This window comes from Chrysemys picta, chromosome 2 (assembly GCF_011386835.1).
Source record: "Chrysemys picta bellii isolate R12L10 chromosome 2, ASM1138683v2, whole genome shotgun sequence".
Taxonomy (NCBI): Eukaryota; Metazoa; Chordata; order Testudines; family Emydidae; genus Chrysemys; species Chrysemys picta.
In genome coordinates, this window is record NC_088792.1 from 69,522,783 (window position 1) to 69,536,413 (window position 13,631).

General features: G+C 38.1%; 1 protein-coding gene across 6 annotated transcripts in view; it reads right to left on the minus strand.

Annotated features, from left to right (window-relative positions):
* The window catches only part of TBC1D5 (TBC1 domain family member 5), a 364,302-nt gene that overhangs the window by 181,008 nt on the left and 169,663 nt on the right, over positions 1 to 13,631 (minus strand). The window contains exon 3 of one of the 6 annotated variants that reach the window (XM_065587056.1): positions 668 to 736. The exons of the other annotated variants lie outside the window; for them this stretch is intronic. The gene's annotated coding sequence lies outside the window, so the exon portion shown is untranslated. The remainder of the gene's footprint in view (positions 1 to 667; positions 737 to 13,631) is intronic. 6 annotated transcript variants of the gene reach the window in all.

Consider the following 13,631-nt stretch of genomic DNA (forward strand, 5'->3'; position numbering starts at 1 on the left):
ATGTATGATTTTCCCAAGCTAAGTAATTACCTTATCTAAGGGAGCCATCCATTCAGAGATTATATAATGCTCACTACCACCACCTAATGTCATCATTCTTTACCAAGCTTATTGACTTTCTAACCCCATCAGGAAAATTTCTATCTAAAAGACCAGGAAAGGAGCAAAAAGAATATTTTACAATAAATACAAACGTAATATATAGAGAACTATCAATACCAAAGCGTAAATATGCACAAAATTCAATCACCTCACAATCATTTTAACTTCTGCTCATATGAAGTATGGTGCTAATCACATGGCATACACCTACAGTTTGCTGGCAATGGGTGAGAAACTCCTGATTCAAAATGGGCCTTGGACCTTTGAGATTTCCCCAGTTTTATATATCTTTTCTCTGTTTTGTTTCTCCCTATGTTGTATTAAACAAAGAAACAAAGGGATTCTCTGGATAGAGAGGTATAGTTAAAATCAATAACAGACTGAGACGCTCAATGTATTTATACTTCTACGTACTAACTCAAAACAAGCACATTACATAGACTGATACATGAGTGTGAGGCTATTTTAGGCTTTTCCAATGCAATTTTGCTACATAACTTTATGCTCATCAACAATAAAATATTTGTAGAATTTTCAACCACAGTAAAAATGATTCAAGCTTTACCTGAACTCCTATGGCATCAGAACAGAACAAAGAGGGAGAGCTGTTTATGACCAGGTGGTCTGGGAGGAGCTGAAAAAGGGCGGCAGAGAATAGAGATAAATGGATAAAAAGCTGGAAAGAATTAAAACTGTGAAACTATCCAGAAAATATCCATAGTGAAATTTTTTTTAGGACTCTTTCTACTGGAATTTTAGCTTCTGCCTTGGTTTGCTCTGATATGCTATTGACCTTCTAGTTTCTTCTTTACTAAATTTACAAGCTTATTTAGAATTTTATTGCAAGAACTTAACTTCTTGCTATTATGGACCCTCTGACGTTGCTTCACAATTTGTGCAATTTACACTGAATGCCTTTCAAATTGAGAATCAGATTCAAAAATCATTTTGCTGGTCTTTACAATTTTAACAGTAGTCGCATAGTTAATTCAAAGGGTTTATTTCAGATTTCTAGACTTGCTATTTGTTTAACACACCCAACATGCTTGGAGCTTTACCTACAAAACAAGGCTTTTGCTCCAATACATTTGTTGTATTTTATATCTTCCTCCTCCTCCACCCCCCCCAAATCCCTTATCCTTTTCTTTAGCACTTCCCAACAATCATGCCTTTGCACCCCTAACCTATGTTTGGTGGCATAATTTACTATACACAGCCTACTTAGGCACTTTTAAATAGCTGAAGAGACATACTTTTGACTCTCATACTTACAATTGATCGCCTTGTTTATTTGTATTTTGTTACTGATACGTGGGATTAGTGCTGTAATATTATGATTAGTCTGCCCATTCTTTGTATTCCAAGCAATTTTCTTGATAGTTTTATACTTTAATTCTTTCCAGTTCTTCCAACAATAAGCAAACAAAACTATTAAACCATTAAGAATACCCATGGGATCTTGCGTTGAGAAAGATTAATTCTTTACAGATTTGTTTTTGATTTGTAATGGCCCATAACATATTGTTCATATAAAATAAGATATAATTTAACAGCATTTTCATTGTGAAACATTAAAAGGTTTAGAAAAATCATTTGAAAGAATTTACAGACTACCGGATGACATGACTCGGGCTTTTCTAATGAGTTAATTCTACTGTCACTGCTTGGACCAAAAGTGGGTCTAGGATTTCCTCTTGCCTCCAGTTATTTGTAAAACTTCAAAGGAACATGGATTTCAGCTTCAGCAGCATTTCTACAGGGCTAGGATCCTCTTATTCTTCAATTTAAAATGGAAATTTAGAAGGCACATTATAGTTTCAGTATACCTCAATGGAAGATTTAATTCACTTGCATAGTCAGATTAATAGGCATTTATACAGGCGAAGTGCACAGGGCCTGGGATATCAAAATCCACCTACCAACCCAAGGAAAGGGCATGAACACAGGCCTCCCGCGAGGGCCTTTCTTAAGTTTGGAGCAGCAGAAGGCTCTATACAAGTAGGAGATGCACAAGATCCCTCACACTGAGGTCTTGTCTACACTTACCGGGGGATCGATGTGTGGTGATTGATATATTGGCAGTCGATTTAGCAAGTGAAGACCTGCTACATCGACCGCAGGTTGCTCTCCCGTCGACTCCTGTACTCCACCTGAATGAAAAGTGCAAAGGGAGTCGACGGGAGAGCATCTCCCATCAACATGGCCCCGGCGGAAAGTAGGTCTAAGTACGTCAACTTCAGCTACGTTATTCACGTAGCTGAAGTTGTGTAACTTAGATCACTCTCCCTCTGTAGTGTAAACAAGGCCTGATATGCTACCCATGCCCTTTCCACCCATGCATCCCCAGCAGTGCAGGACTTAAAAGTTATGGAAGATCTTGCTTCGGACAGCCACATATGGCTGAAAAAAAACAGATTAGTTCTGGATCCAAAAAAGATACAACTATTTAAAATGAAAACTGCTCCTTCTCTTTTACTATTAGTAACTCAATAACTAACTACACCCATGATTATCTTTCTGGATATTTATTTAAAGACAAGAGGCCAAAGTGAGGTACACTGTTGGAACTGGTTACAGTCCCATTGAAAAGCCAGGTGAATCAGGGTTAGGACCACAGCTGGGCAAGAAATGACAAGTTTTTTTAAAGTATGTTGCATATAATCTAAAACACAAATGCACATAAAGGGGCAGAGTCAACCTTGAGAGCAACCAGCCAATCAAAAACAATAAATTAAAAGTAAATCGGGAGAGAGGCTATTCACCACCACAACTAGAACAATTCTCAAATATATCTCAACTTCAAAAACTTCTGCAAATTAAAAATCAGCATTGCATAAATCAAATATTGCATGGCTTGGTTATGGATTTTGTTCACTATACCAAATTATTGACATTAATTCACTTCACTCCACCATGTGCATAAATAATTGTATTGTACTACATAGATAATAAGACATTCAAAGGAGCTGTTTGTGCATAACATATACATATTAATCAGTTATTAACTGCCTTTTGATTTTAAAAAATCCTCAAAAATTTAACATTTAAGACGTTTCCTTGAAATTTCATCAGTAAAAATTAGTGCAATCTATTCTTACCAAGATGTGAGATAAAAAGCGAAGACAGGAGTATTTCCTCTTCTTAGTCAATATGAGCATCTGAACATGTGAGTTATTCAAACCACAAATAGGAATGTTTAAAATAGTAAAATTTTATCAAATTATTTTTGTAAGTTTGAAATATATTTAATCAGATAGAAATACTAGGAAGTGTAAAGTACAGGGTATATAAAACAGAATTAGGTATAGCCCAGTGTATCCACCTTATACAATGCCCACTCAGGTAGAAATGGAGTTTTCCTAAAAAAAGACGGTTGGTGGGAGGGAAGCAGACAAATTACAGGCATGAGGGAGGGCACAAGGACAGAATGGAGAAAAGAATGAAAAGAGCAAAGACAATACCAGATCAGAATAGGACTATCAGATAGCACATAAAATGACTTTCAGTACATCTTGGCATGACTCAGGGTACATTTACCTTGCAATTGGAGATGTGATTGAAACTCACGTAGGCATACCCACTCTAGCTTTAATCTACCTAGCACGGCTAAAAGACGCAGTGGCACAGACCCCAGCACAGGCTAGTAATGTGAGAATGTACCTAGGGTTCCATGTAGGCTTGTACAGCCCACACCAAGGTCTGTGCCATCACACAGACATATCCTTGGGGCAACTCTGTTTGGTTGGGTGGAAAGGGATTTTATCTGGACAACCCACACCAATCTAAAGGGTAATCTACAAAATTTATCAAGTTCTGTGAACTTTCACTATGTGTTGAAGGCCCACAAAACACAGGCAAATTACATTATCCTCATAATTACTGAAAGAAAAATAAAGCATATTTTCAAGGAAAAAATATGTTAATGCTACTTCTTGGCAAGGCTAGGAATGGCATTCAGCACATACTAGTACTGGTAAAGTTACTGAAATTTATCTCTACAGGTCACTTAAGTGTGTGTGTACTATATGTATTGAAAGCTCTTTGCACTAATATTTGAGTACTTTATCCACCTTCACCAAAAGTTCTTGGTCCTTCATTATATACCAGATAGAAAATATACTATGCATCCTTCCCCTTTTAATTATCAACACCAAAGATGAGTAGAGGAAACTCATGGTTAGCTAAATGATAAATTATTTGCTACCCACGAAGTCAGACTGATTAAAATGTCCTGGCTAAAAGCGTATGTCATAAGTGGTAATGGTCTTATGTTTTGTTTAATTATCACAGATCATGTTTTTAAGGGTTCACAGCTTCCCTTACTTACAATTGTACAACATAATCAGGGGAGGTAGTTCAGAAAGGAGAGATTCTCCATGAAGTACAAGGCAGATTTACATCTGTTTTAAGATGAGCTATTAGAAAGGTGGGGAAGGATGGTTGCAATTAAGGCATTAGAGTGAGGTTTATGAGATTGGGAATCGGTTTCCAACCCTTCCACAGACTTGTGACTTTGGCCAAGTCACTTAGTTTCCAAACCTGATTCCATTGAAATTAACAGCAAAGGTCACTAAAACAAGTGATGTGGGATCAGGTCCTCATTCTCTGTAAATCAGTTCCTTATCTGTGATGTATTCTACCTCACAGTAATATTGTGAGGGTAAATTCTTCCATGTATGTGAAATGCTCAGATACTACAGTTATGAGTGTCCATGAAAGGTTAATAAACAAACAGGACTGTTCAGGAACAAAACAAAAGACACTTTCTGAACATGACTGAGTCTGTGCGGTATTTTGGCTCCACATCACCTTTAAAATGTAATCTGAACATACACTGCTGTACAATATCTACTTGACAGAATAATTACTCCAATGACTTTTACCTAGCAATAAGTTTTACTATTAGGAGAGGTATGAGAAGTCAGGTAATAATCTTACGAGGATACACAGTAAGTTAAAAATGGTCTGAAATAGTTAAAAAGTTCCCACAGATCTAGTATAATGAGGAAAACAAAACTACTGCACCTTAGAAAGGCAAAACCCTTATTAATATCACATTCCAACTCATAGTGAATGACAAATTTAATATTTTCATTGCTTATATTACCATATAATGATGGGTGAACCTCAAAAGGTTCAGAGATCACATTCAGGGTAGCATCTGAGAGCAGGAACCAAAGTTCATATGTACTTAGATTTCCAGAAAGCCTTTGACAAGGTCCCTCACCAAAGGCTCTTACGTAAATTAAGCTGCCATGGGATAAAAGGGAAGGTCCTTTCATGGACTGAGAACTGGTTAAAAGAGAGGGAACAAAGGGTAGGAATAAATGGTAAATTCTCAGAATGGAGAGGAGTAACTAGTGGTGTTCCCCAAGGGTCAGTCCTCGGACCGATCCTATTCAACTTATTCATAAATGATCTGGAGAAAGGGGTAAACAGTGAGGTGGCAAAGTTTGTAGATGATACTAAACTGCTAAAGATAGTTAAGTCCAAAGCAGACTGTGAAGAACTTCAAAAAGATCTCACAAAACTAAGTGATTGGGCAACAAAATGGCAAATGAAATTTAATGTGGATAAATGTAAAGTAATGCACATTGGAAAAAATAACCCCAACTATACATACAATATGATGGGGGCTAATTTAGCTACAACAAGTCAGGAAAAAGATCTTGGCGTCATCGTGGATAGTTCTCTGAAAATGTCCACGCAGTGTGCAGAGGCGGTCAAAAAAGCAAACACGATGTTAGGAATCATTAAAAAGGGGATAGAGAATAAGACTGAGAATATATTATTGCCCTTATGTAAATCGATGATACGCCCTCATCTCAAATACTGCGTACAGATGTGGTCTCCTCATCTCAAAAAAGATATACTGGCACTAGAAAAGGTTCAGAAAAGGGCAACTAAAATGATTAAGGGTTTGGAACGGGTCCCATATGAGGAGAGATTAAAGAGGCTAGGACTCTTCAGCTTGGAAAAGAGGAGACTAAGGGGGGATATGATAGAGGTATATAAAATCATGAGTGATGTGGAGAAAGTGGATAAGGAAAAGTTATTTACTTATTCCCATAATACAAGAACTAGGGGTCATCAAATGAAATTAATAGGCAGCAGGTTTAAAACAAATAAAAGGAAGTTCTTCTTCACGCAGCGCACAGTCAACTTGTGGAACTCCTTACCTGAGAAGGTTGTGAAGGCTAGGACTATAACACAGTTTAAAAGAGAACTGGATAAATTCATGGTGGTTAAGTCCATTAATGGCTATTAGCCAGGACGGGTAAGGAATGGTATCGCTAGCCTCTGTCTGTCAGAGGATGGAGATGGATGGCAGGAGAGAGATCACTTGATCATTGCCTGTTAGGTTCACTCCCTCTGGGGCACCTGGCATTGGCCACTGTCGGTAGACAGGATACTGGGCTAGATGGACCTTTGGTCTGACCCGGTACGGCCTTTCTTATGTTCTTATGTCTGATCTATAAATTGAGTTGGCAGGTTCCCGAATTTTGATCAGATTGAAACTACAGAGATGAGAAAATTTCTTGCAGAATTCCCGTATTTTATCCAGATCAAACACAAGAAATGCAGAAGCAAGAAGATTTTAAAAAACCTTTAGACTAAATAGTCAGAACTTTTTTATACTTCCAAAACGGTTCAAAATTCTTATGGGTTCAAACTTCGGGCTTCTTTTATCTGAACTGGTTCTGGCCACAGGTGGTTTCTTAGCTCTAGCTCTGATACAGGACCGAGTGACGTCTAATTTATTAAAAATACAGTTCTTTGTGGCTGAATATTTCTTGACTATCATTCAGACAGCCTACAGAAATGTGTTATTCTAGAGACATCCAGGTAATACTAGCAGTGGCACAGTTCTGATTCATCCTCCCCCAGGTTTAATTAGATATTCTGTTGCTTCAGAACTCAATCTGAAAGTAAACTTCCATTAACACACACCACAATACTGTTAGAGGTGGTAATATATACATGATACCATTGTCCTCAATAGTCTTCTTCTTTCATATGGCTTTGGTAGGTAGCAGTGACCACGAGATGCACTTCTTAGCGGTTGATTTTAGGATGTTTGTAAAACGGCCAAAATTTCTAGGTATCAGTTCAAGCCATGAGATCCGATATTCGGTTTCTGAAGTGTAGGTGGGCCAGTCAGCCTTGCGGAAATTCGAACGCGGCTTTGGCATCGACTGCAGAAGAGGCACTTCCAGGCCAATCTGGAGGATAATTGGGCGATGTTGGCTATGCGGGAAGTGACTCGGGATGGTTCTTGTTGTAGCCAGTGGGATACCTGTGCTTTACAGGTCACAAAACACAGGTCAGAGGTATCATCCATTGTCCACCTCGCAGACCGAAAAGATCCAGCTGGCTTCAGATCACAGAGCAGGTGGAGGTCTTCGAGAGAGGCCCATTGTGTGATCGGCTCCCTGGCTGTGTCATTTGAATAGTATCCCCAGTCTTTGTGATGGTTGTTAAAGTCACCTATGTAAATGGACGGATGAGGAAAGGAAGAGAAGATGGGATCAGGTCACATGATGTTAGGTGGCCTGAATGTGTTTACTATAATGATGTCCCTGATTCTAACCACGTTGTTCTCTCTTCCAGCGGTTGATGAGTCTTACAAAGCTTCCACATCCTCTAATCCATTTCCCATGTAAACTGCTAGCCCATGTTTTGGATTTTAGCAGCATCTCTTCTACATTAAATTGGTATATTTGGAGGACTGGCCCAACTGTTCTTTTTTGGTCCTGAAAAGGGCAGTCTGAGGAATGTCAGTAATACAATGTCCAGTGGCTAATTGACGACATTGGTATGTTGGTGAATTTGCACAAAACACAGAGCACGAAAAACACCAATACTTAACAGAATCACCACGTGAAGGCTGTCGCTCCCTCCTCAACGGTGAAAAATCACCACATAATATCAACATTACTTATTTTCAACCGAAAAACACTAATAAAAAACTAAGTGCAAGTACAATATTTAAAATACATTAAGCTTCACTTACAGACAGTTTGATAAGAAGTGTGAGAATACTTACAAGGGGAGATAGATTCAATGTTTGTAATGGTTCAGCCATTCCCAGTTCTTATTCAATCCTGAGTTGACTGTATCTAGTTTGCATATCAATTCCAGCTCAGCAGTCTCTCCTTGGAGTCTGTTTTTGAAGTTTTTCTGTTGTAAAATAGCCACCCACAGGTCTGTCATAGAATGACCAGACAGGTTAAAGTGTTCTCCCACTGGTTTTTGAGTATTATGATTCCTGATGTCAGATTTGTGTCCATTGGGAGAACACTGTCATTCTACGACAGACCTGTGGGTGGCTATTTTAACTCTTGCAGGGTTAGGTCTTAGGCCAAGATTCTCAAGAGAGACTAGCGATTTTTTGCATGCCTAACTTGAGACACTTTGAAAGGATTACGTGAAAGTGATCAACACCCACCCTCTGAAAATCAGGCTCTTTTAAGGTGTTCAATATTAAGCATTTTAGAAAATTTTGGCCTTTTTGTCCAAGACATATGAAGAAAGTAGTCAAATAGTTTTTATACGGGGCAAGTAAGCTCATTGTGCAAACCTTTCCTCTTGTCCCCTGCCATAAACCGCCATTCACCACCACTTCTGGAGGAGCTGATATACCATGATAGTTCAGGCACTTGGCTAACAAACATAGAGGCTTTAAACTAGCTAGGATCCAAACCAGCAGGACCCTTACTGAACTACTTCTACAGATCAGTACAACTGCCATCCATTGAAGAAGCATCTGCTTTAGATAGTGCACTTATTTACTATGAGGAAAAGTGCACAATTTGACAAATTTTAGACAGCACAAAACATGACATTTTTGTTTTATAAAATGCATCAGATTATATATCATTAAAATAGAATGATGCAAACACGAAAATGGTCTGACATTGTGAAGTACGTTAGTTAACATCATCATCAGCTGGGGTCCAGAATGAAACAAATTAGATCATATCACTGATGAAGGATATGTTAAGTCAGTGAGTCCGAAATTGTGAAATGCAATTAATTTTGTCCCATTTAATAAAAATTCCTGTATTTTAACTTCTGTCTAGCTAATCTTTAATAAAAACAGAGTTACATTGGACTCTAAATAAGTTAATTAAGTATTAAAATCAGTCATGTGAAAGTCTTAATATTTAATATTGTTAGATTGTATATCAAAGTGGTTTTATTATTTATTTACTGCAAACCTTTCCAGAATACTTCATATGGCAACAGGGGGTCTGAATCTCACAAGATAAATGCATTTACAATGCCAAATAAATTATATATAAAAGCATTTGTCTTAATACATGTCATTCAATATTAAATATCACCCATTGGTACCACCCTGAAACTCTAATCCATTTTTACCAACCGCACATTTGTATTATTCAAATGTTGTCTATTAAATAGTTGTCTCTAGAGCCACAGTGAAGGACTACATACCTAAGAACAATTATCATAAGAGCTTTAAAGCACTGTCTGCAGACTTAACCCTACAACTTTCATGTCTTACTAGCACTTAAACATACAGGATATAAACTCAATGGTGAATTAAAATGTCAGGGACAAAATACAATAGCAATAGCTGGAATCGTGACAAAATATGCTTTTGGCAGTTCACATGAGGGTTTAAAACTTTTCGTATTACAATGAGAAAGGAGCACTGTATTTAAAAAACCCAGTCCTTGGTTACAACACCTGTTCATTTTGAGGACATGAAATTCTAAAATAGAAGTCTGTCAAAGCACAGAACAAGTTTATTTGACTGATAGATAGTTTACTCTTGGTTACCATGCTTCTTCAAAATACTTCTAGTTGTTTCACAGAGGAAAATATTAAGCAGTGTATGGGATAAGGACCCCGGGAGAAAGGATTTCTTACCTCATAATAGACCATTGGACCATGGAGTCCCTGCTAACCATATTATCTATAGCCTTGCCCACATTAGGAAAGGTTTGTATTTGACACAGGGCTACTCTTCTGCCTGTGTTGAAAAAGACTGTCCCACTGACAGATATAGATAGCGTCAACCATGTTGAATTTCCACTGTAAGAAAGTGGGGTTCAACATGCTTGGTACTCTGTGCAAGCAGGACCACCATTTTCCAACACAGGCTAAGAATGCACATAGGGGAACAGCGGGCAATAGATTTTAGCATATTAACAGTTTCAATAACGTAATTAGGGTTTTCTAAAACAAAAAGACAGGTTTCAGAGTAGCAGCCGTGTTAGTCTGTATCCGCAAAAAGAAGAACAGGAGTACTTGTGGCACCTTAGAGACTAACAAATTTATTAGAGCATAAGCTTTCGTGGACTACAGCCCACTTCTTCGGATGCATATAGAATGGAACATATATTGAGGAGATATATATACACACATACAGAGAGCATAAACAGATGGGAGTTGTCTTACCAACTCTGAGAGGCCAATTAATTAAGAGAAAAAAAACTTCTGAAGTGATAATCAAGATAGCCCAGTACAGACAGTTTGATAAGAAGTGTGAGCATACTTACAAGGGGAGATAGATACTGCGGGTGGCTATATTACAACAGAAAAACTTCAAAAACAGACTCCAACGAGAGACTGCTGAGCTGGAATTGATATGCAAACTAGATACAATCAACTCCGGTTTGAATAAGGACTGGGAATGGCTGAGCCATTACAAACATTGAATCTATCTCCCCTTGTAAGTATGCTCACACTTCTTATCAAACTGTCTGTACTGGGCTATCTTGATTATCACTTCAAACGTTTTTTTTCTCTTAATTAATTGGCCTCTCAGAGTTGGTAAGACAACTCCCACCTGTTTATGCTCTCTGTATGTGTGTATATATATGTCCTCAATATATGTTCCATTCTGTATGCATCCGAAGAAGTGGGCTGTAGTCCACGAAAGCTTATGCTCTAATAAATTTGTTAGTCTCTAAGGTGCCACAAGTACTCCTGTTCTTCTTTTTGCTAAAACAAAAAGTTCATGTGAAACTGGGATAGACTGTGCAGATTTCTCTGGTTCACTTTGATGAAAAATCTTAATGTTTTCCACATTCAAATGTAAGATTGGGAGAGGGCATATCTTTAGCTGAAAAATCTTAACCTCAATTTCAGAACAAGCAAATGGGCAATAAAGGAAGATGCTTGATCACTGACGAGTCTCACAGACCTATGAGCTCAATTAATAACTACTCACAAGTCCCCACATATGCAAACTCTTCCACAGCTAGGGCAACTCAGAGCCTAAAACAACAGAAAGTAAGCCAACAACAGAACATCACTGAGCACCTAGCTGCCCACCAGCAGGTGTGAAATCAACACTTTGTATTTCATTATAATTTGTATTTTCAACTCTAAGTCCCAAAACAATTATTAAGATATCTATAGAGAACTCCTATTTGGTAATATAAGTATTCTTTATTTGGAAATGTATTTATTCACTTGTCTTTTTAATAAAAAGACAGAGGACATTCAAGTATTGGACTGTTCCCTCGCCCCGGTTACCATTCGGCTTAGGAGATCTATTACTCCCTCCATCATCTCCTCTCCATGAGACAGTGCTCCCAGGGAGGGCCATGCATAGCTGTGATTGGTGCTCAGAAGTCTTTTAGAATCCTCAGTTGTGGAATCGAGCAGAGCAGACAATTTGCTACTCTCCATGCCTGTCTCTCCTAGGTGTAATAGTAGCATCCATATGGATGCCATGGATCTGCAGATCTAGGTCTTTTGCTTGGGGCTCCAGAGTTTGGAAGATGTGGGCTCCAGCCCACTCCGCATCCGCCTCCCAAAGTCCTTTCCACCAACTGGAGCTATATCTGAGAAACTGCACTGGATCAATCTGATGGAGTTTCCTGGTCCTCTCTATTCCTCCCTAGAGGAGAGGGAAAAACCAGTCTAAAATATTCTAAAATCTAAGTCTAAAATATTCTGGATGCAGAAGTCAATAGTTACAAAGTGTTTCAAAAAAGTATGAAATGCAGAATTGGCCTTAGAACTTTTTCTCTGAAAATATAAATCCACCCCTTGATTTCTCTCTCCCAGTATTTCAGAAATACTATAAAGTTTTCCCTTCCCATGACTTAAAAAACCAACAATGTATACAAGTTGGGGAACCACTTAAAGATCAGTGACCAACTGAGATCCAAACATTAAAAATCATCCATATTTTGAATAAACTTTAAGGTATATTCTAGCGACCTGTTTTCAAAACTGTTAAATAAAATGGAAATTAAATATGGTGTAGCCAAATATAGTTAAGAGATTAAAGTAGTGTAATATCGTTTACTGCATGGAAACTATTCTCTTCTGAAGTATTCAAGAGTTTTCCTTTCAAGAACACAAGCGCGATGTAAAGCTATGCACTTTATGTTTTAGTAATATCTTTGTAACTCAAAGGGCCAAAGAATGTCAAGACTGAAAGAAATCTTTTAAACAGTGAACTGGAAAAAATAGCAGCTTAGCCTGCAGCTTTACCCAAAATGACAGTAACTAGCTTAGACACTAAAAGTGTATTAAAATGAAATAAGTTTCCGGGATATCACAGTTTTAAAGTAGTAAGCAATTCATTTAAGATTCAGCCTTTATTCTTTTACTGGTTTGACAATATTTTTATAGAAACGCCCAGAGTGTTCATGCACGCATAGAGGCATTTACATAAAATATTTCTGTTCTAGTTTTCCTGGGCATTCAATATACACATGCTAAGGGGCATATGCTCATACTGAGTTACAAAGAATGCTGGTATAGGTCCCGTTCACTGTGAAAAAGGACTCAATTTCATAGGTTGTTGAAAGTACCATTGAGGGAGGGTGGAGGAGACAAGGTGCAATTGGAACTGTTGTTCAAGTGCAATCCAGTGAATACATATGATGTGTGTAGCAATCAGTGTCAGGTTTTTCAATTACTTATAATGCCAACAGGAAAAGCAGCTTACTTGTGTATACTGAAAAGCTGTATTTAGAGAAAAACGAAAGTCAGGGCAGCCAGGGGGGCCAGCCACTGAAACTATTCTGAAGTTTCCCAGGAACATTATCCCTCAGCCAATTGCTCACTCATAATTTACTCTGTGCTGGGTACAGCATTTATGTCAACCATCATGCAGTGTCTCAACTCACTACTTCAACCTTACTGGATCATGAGTAACAGATGCTCTTCCAGAGGTTCATGCTATTTTTTCACAAGCTTCTTTAGCAGTACCTTAATAGTCTACTCTATGGGAAGGCTGCATTTACGCTATAATGCCTTCAGGGCAGGGGAGTTCCTGGGAATTAAAGACCAGCTAGAAGGAATTTGTGATCCATGGCACAGCTGAAGGCTGCTACCACCACCTGACCGTTAATCACAAGGTAATGCCCTATGCCAAAGTTATTTTTTTAATTATTATTATAAGCATGTTTTTACACTAAGGTTTTTAAAGTATGCTTGTGTTGTCACTCTGCATATCACAACCAATGTTGCATCCTTCCAAGAATGAAAATAGAAGGCTGAGGAACACCATCAGCGTCTAGAGACAAATCACTCTG